Genomic DNA, 6481 nt, shown 5'->3' on the forward strand with positions numbered 1-6481 from the left:
CATGGAGCTAATCATGTACTCCAAGTCCAACGGAGTAGTAAGAATTTTCCGGACGACGATGCCAACAAGAAAGCAAAAAAAGTCATGAACAATGGTGGAAGTGCCTTTCTGGCTAGCACGGTGGACACCTCAGTTCCCATGCAAACTGATCCTGCTATACCTGTGTCCACTAAACTGCAGGTGTTGCCTCATGCGTTGGCTGCTGGTGAGTCTGCTCTCTTTGCGGCTCAGCGGCAAGCCGCGATTGTGCAGCAACTGAGCGTGGCCAGAAGGAGGTCCAGAGCAACTGGTTTGCGAGCGCTACTTCGGGGAGTTTCAAACCATCACTAGGGATGGGCTAAAAACATGTTCTCAGTCGTCATCACATGTCGCGTTCTGGGCATTTTTTTGGATTTTTCCCATGCGTTTTCAGATTTTGAAATGATTTTTTCACTAGTTTTTCTTAGTTTTTTTTTTCTGAATACGCACAAGTGTGCGTATCATCTATTAAAGAAAGAAGGGGGGAAAGAGCCCCATATTAGTTTTACAAGGCATGGCTACATGACACCCATGCCCATCTCCACCCAACTCTACCCAGCACGCTAAGTGACTACTCGCCCTGCGCCCACCTTAGAGCTGCCTCAATGCCCTGGTGCATATCTTCATCTCCTCGAAGCAGTCCTGTATCCCTCCATAGCACATATTCGCTAGCAATTTTCCGTAACAAGTCTCCTAGGCATGGAGTCTTGCCATTGAACACTACGTCATTCCGGTGCTTCCACACCTCCCAGAGGACTAGCAAGCAGGTCGCGCGCATCAGCCTCGCTCTTTGCTCAGGCAGCCTATCCAGCCCGCTGCGCACATACTAGTCCGTTAGCGACTCCTCCTGGCAAGGCTCGGCATGTCCCATGCCCAGCGCGGGCAGAACTTGAGTCCACACTTGCCGAGCGAAGACACAATGTAGAAGCAGGTGGTTTATCGTTTCGTCGTGCTGATCACATAGTGGGCATGCCACCTGGTGCGGTAGCCCTCGCCTTGCCAACCGGTCTGAGGTCCAGCATCTCTCCTTGATGGCCAGCCAGGAAAAGAACCTGCATCTTAGCGGTGCTCGCGAGTCCCAGGAGAGTGAAGCCGTGGGTGAAACCTGAAGCCCCCAAAACTTGGCTTGGTAAGCCGAACTGGCCGTAAACTGCCCCTCCTTGCTCCAGGCCCAGGTGATAGCGTCGTCGTCGTGATCGTGCAGGCGGGTGGCCTCCACCAAGGGCCATAAGGACAAGAACTGTTCCAAGGTGGTGTGATCTATGACCGGCCCAAGGTCACGCGCCCATGTGTCCGAGATTATGGCTTCATAAACGGTTTTTGAGTTCTTCGCTCGCGCAGGGATGCGGTCATATAAACGTGGCGCTAGCTCTTGGATGCGGGATCCCAGAAGCCATCGGTCTTCCCAAAACAAAGTGCTCTTGCCATCGCCAATTTGCACTCTCGCTGCCGCCTGGAAGAGTTTTCTTGACTCCTTGGGCATAGGAATGGCGAACTCCGCCCAAGGCCTGGAGGTGTCCGTATTTCGTAACCATATCCATTTTGTCTATAAAGCCACATTCATCCAGCGCAAGTCAAGCACGCCTAGGCCACTTGCCCACTTTGGACGGCAGACGATGTCTCAGGCGACTGCACAAGCGCCTCCTCCTGCCTCCGCCTTGTCGCTCCACAGAAAACTTCGACATATTTTGGTCATTGCTGCGAGCGTTTTGGGTGGTAGCCCCAGAGCTAGCATTGAATGGATGGGTATCGCTGTGAGGACAGATTGGCTGAGGAGGAGCCTGCTGCTCTTCGGTAAAGTCGCTGCCTTCCAATGCGGCAACAGCGCAGCGAGCTGATCCATGAGTCCACAGAATTGTGTTGCCGTTTTCTTCCTAATGATGAGGGGAAGGCCGAGATATTTGCATGGGAACTCAGCCGTCGAGCACCCAAGTATATCGCGGACGAGTTGCATTTCCTCCTGGGTGCACCGGATCAGAAGGGCTGCGGTCTTGGCGAGGTTCACATGCAGCCCAGAAGCATGCCCGAACATGGCGAGGATCGACGAGCACGCTGAGAGTTCCTGGGATTTTGGCCTGAGGAAGACCATGACATCATCCGCGAACATGGAGAGTCTTTGCTTGAGGCCAGCGTGCGCTAATGGGCCAGCAAACCAGTCTCGGTGGCTCTCATGAATAGCTAGTGGAGAGGCTCCATACATAAGATGAAGGGCATAGGGGAGATCGGCCCTCCTTGCCTCAGCCCACGACAGTTGAAGATGGCATCATCCGACCTCCCATTAACCAAGATTCTGGTGGAAGATGTTGAAAGCATGCTGCAGATCCAAGTGATCCATCTCTGCCCAAAGCCCATCTGTCTCAGCACCTCCAGCAAGAACGACCTTGAATAGAGTCGAAGGCCTTGGATATGTCAAGTTTCAACATGACTGAAGGATCACGCGGCGCATGGAGGCGCCGGGCCGTGCACTGAACGAGCATGAAATTGTCATGCAAGGATCTTCTAGCTACGAATGCGCTCTGATGGTTACCCACAAGGAATGGCAGTTCACCTGCAAGCCGGATGGCTAAAGCCTTGTCAAAGATCTTGAGCACCCCGTGCACAAGACTGACCAGCGTAAAGTCCGAGATTTCAACCGCTCCTGCCTTCTTCGGAAATAGGATGACGATAGCCTTGTTGATCGCCAGAAGGCCACGCATGTCACCTCTAAAGAACTGGCCCATCGCACGCGTCATATCATCCTTTATAATGCTCCAACAAGAGGCATAAAAACATCCCGTGAAACCATCCGGTCCTGGGGGCTTATCCAATGGCATGCTCTTGACGATGCGCTCAATTTCCTCAATCGTGAATGGGGCTTCGAGATGAGCCAGGTTCCTCCATAGTAGATCCAGAGCATCCAGCTGGAGCGTGTACTCACGCTCGAGGGCAGTTCCAAGCAACCCTGTGTAGAAATCATCTACCACGGCTGCGATTTCCTCCTGATTCATGAATGTCTGCCCGTTGTGTTGCAAGGAGAGGATGGCATTCTTACGTTGGCGATGGCAATCCTGGCAATGAAAATAAGCAGTGTTGGCCTCGCCATCTCTGAGTTGTAGCAACCTCGATCTTTGCCTCGCTATTGTCCACTACAACGACGCCAGCCCGAGCAACTTCCGCTTGAGCAGCTTGCGCAAAACATGCTCGTCCAAGGAGAGAGCCCTAGCGTCCATGGCCTCATCAAGGCGCACAATCACCTCAAGGGCGATGAGGTTTTGCACCCTGATATTTCTGATCCACCGATCGCTCCAACATTGTAATGCTTTGGCCGTGGCTCGCAACTTGTTATCCAAAGTCAGGAAAGCATTATCATGCAAGGGGACCGACTGCCAAGCAGCCTCCACCGTCTCGTGGAACCCATCCGCCTTGGGCCAAAATGCCTCGAAGCGGAAGCGCTTTCCCATCATGATATCAGTGTTGAGGTCAAGCAGGAGAGGGCAGTGGTCAGAGATTGCTGATCCCAGGGCGGTCAGGAGGCATGTCGGGTAGAGATCCTCCCAGCAGCTCGTGGCAAAGACGTGATCAATCTTTTCTAAGGTCGGCCTGAGCCTCTCATTCGACCATGTGAATTTTCTCCCGTTTAGATATAACTCTCGCAGCTCTAGCCTGTTTAGCTTGGCACGGAAGTGGGCCATCATGCGGTGGTTCACTGTGCTGTTATTCTTGTCCTCTGGGTCCACCAAGAGATTGAAATCACCCGCCACAATCCAGGGGCCTGCGTGTAGGTCCCGGATGTCAACCAACTCTTGAAGAAAGCAATCTTGTCTTCATTGCTTTGGGGCCCGTAAACCCCCGTTAGCCACCACTGGCCTCCACTTGCTGGTCTGATCAGCCCCGTGAGCATGTTCGTAGTGCGGTGGGGGTTCGAAACCGATGCCATGGTGGCATCCCATGCAAGCAAAATTCCCCCACGGGTTCCCGCAACAGGGAGGTACTCGAAACTCTCAAATCTATTACCCAAACAATGTTTCACAATTTCAGTTGATACAACTTGGAGCTTTGTCTCTTGAAAGGAAACTACCGCCGGGTTTGCCCCTGTGATAGCTTGGTAGATGGCACTCCACCTCGCCGGGGAGTTGAGTCCCCGGACGTTCCACACGATCACTTTGGATGGTTGTGTAGCCATAAGGAAAGCCCACCATCAGCCAGCTATGACAAGAGGAGCCGACCTAGCTCTCGACTACCTCCTCCTGCCCCGGCAGGATGGACGCGTCCCAGCCAAACAGTGCAAGGATCGCGGCAATCTGATCGCGGGTCAGCGACGTCTTAAAGAGTTCTCCATACATGAGCAAGTCCTCGTCTGTAATTTCCTCGCATTCATTGGCCATGCATAGCCGCCTGATAAGCATGCGCTGCTGCTTCGACGCAGCCGATCCCGCGCCCACGCCCCTTGCAAGGCGAACGCTTCTCCTCGGGTTAACAGCTGGAGATCTCTTCCTCCTCGGCTTCCGGTTGGGCAGCACACGATCCATAGGACAGGACAGCAGCGGCGAGAGCGCACGCCGTACCTCCGAGCAGAAGTCCACAACAGGCGTGCATGGCGATGAAGCGTTTGGTGTCGGCGCTGGCGTGTGGGTGAGTCCCGGTGCTGGCCGAGGGGGGGATGGGTTGGGTATTGGGATTTCAACTGCGGGATCCAAGGCGCTGGAGCGGTGCACGGAGTCGCACGAAAGGCTAACCAAGTGTAACACCCCGAAAGTCATGCTACATTAACTCCACACTAATGATGCCATGTCATCATAATTATTGTTGCTAATCCTCACTTTCTTTCAAACCAAACTCAAGTCCAAATTCTAATGCCAAGTGAAATAATTTTTTATAAAGCAGTAAATTAAAAATGTTCATTAGGTTCAAAATATTCACTACATGATTGTCTTGCATTAACAAACAACTTTTGAAGATGTTTATAATGCCTCTAGACTTTATAACAGTGGTCCAACCATCAAGTAATTGACCTTTTCAATTTCTAAAAATAGTTAAACAATCCCAAAATAAATTGAAACTGTTTGGGCAACCCCCAGGTATTGCATTGCAGTTATGTGCAAATGTACATGCTCAGTAAAATTCATTTGATAGTTGAAATTTAATTAAAAATAGAAGCTAATAATTGAAAATAGAAAATAAAAGAGAAAAGCCCTACTCCACTATGCACTTAGGCCTACTGCCAACAGTGCTGGCCCAGCCCACCACCACCGTTGTCTCCTTCCTCTGTTCACCGAGGGTGAGCTGGAGGCAGCGCGTGCGTCCGCGCCGCGGATGGCCACGCGACGGCCATCTGATGCATTCCCGACGCGTATTAAGTCACCCTTGATACCCCCGAAACCCTAGCCCCCTCATTTTCTTCCTCGTCGAGCCGTTTCGCTCGATTCGCTCGATCCCGAACGCCATCGCCACCACTGTCTCATCGCCGTTGTGGCCAACGGCCTCCTTGCCGACCAGGAAGATGCCAGGAGGAGCGCCGTCGTCACCTTCGTCGGCTACACCACCGGATCGGGGCGGAGGAGCTGCAGCAACGGCGCCCGCGTCCGTTTCCCCTCGCCGGAATCTGCCTCGGCCTCCGTGTCGATTCGCTCGACCAGGACCTCCCCCGGGTTCCCCGAGACTGCCTTGACCACCAGTGTGATATGACGCTTTTCTCCCCTCTCTCCCCGAGCTTAAACTCAGCTCGTAGCCGTCGTTTCCGCGAGTCCGAGCACCTGTCGTCCGCCGTGGATTTTGAGAACCTCCACCTCGCCGTGCTCCTAGCTTCCTGTGGTAATTCGCGCGTGCAACGGGAGCCATGTAGGTGTCGCCTAGCCCATCGTCTTGCTCGTTCCTGAGTTGTAGTGCTTCCGCGTCCACGAACTCGTCGCCACCGCCACCAGACTTCGTCGTGTCCGCCGCTGCTCCCGGCTGCCCCGGCGAGCCACCCCGCGCGCGCCCAGCCGCACGCGCCCCACAGCGCCGGCCACGCCCTCTGCTGCTGCTCCGCGATGGACATGGCCTAGCATGTTGTCACGTGCTCCTTTCATCTGTCACGTGCTCCTAGCATGTTGAACATGGAACCGTCCTCTCTCTTTCGTCTGCCCGAAAAAAAGCCAGACATCGGGAAAACCCCTTCGGATATTTTCCCTCTCCGTCTGTAACGTGTAGCACTGCGTTAGAGCACTCCTAGCGTAGCTTACTGCCATGTCGTGCTTTCTGTTGCATTTGTATGCTTGCTATTTATTGTTTCTTCCCACTCTTCTCTCCGGTAGACCCCAAGACCGATGTTGATGCCCTTGTGATCGACTACGTCGACGACGACACTTCTTCCTTTTCAACAGAGCTTACAGGCAAGCAAACCCCCCTTGAGCATTTTGATATCGCCCATTTCTTTCCCTATCATGCTTGCATTAGAACTGCTACTGCTTTCTGTATGATCCTACTCTGATGCATAGCCTGTTTT

Source organism: Triticum dicoccoides, chromosome 3A (genome assembly GCF_002162155.2).
Source record: "Triticum dicoccoides isolate Atlit2015 ecotype Zavitan chromosome 3A, WEW_v2.0, whole genome shotgun sequence".
Taxonomy (NCBI): domain Eukaryota; kingdom Viridiplantae; phylum Streptophyta; class Magnoliopsida; order Poales; family Poaceae; genus Triticum; species Triticum dicoccoides.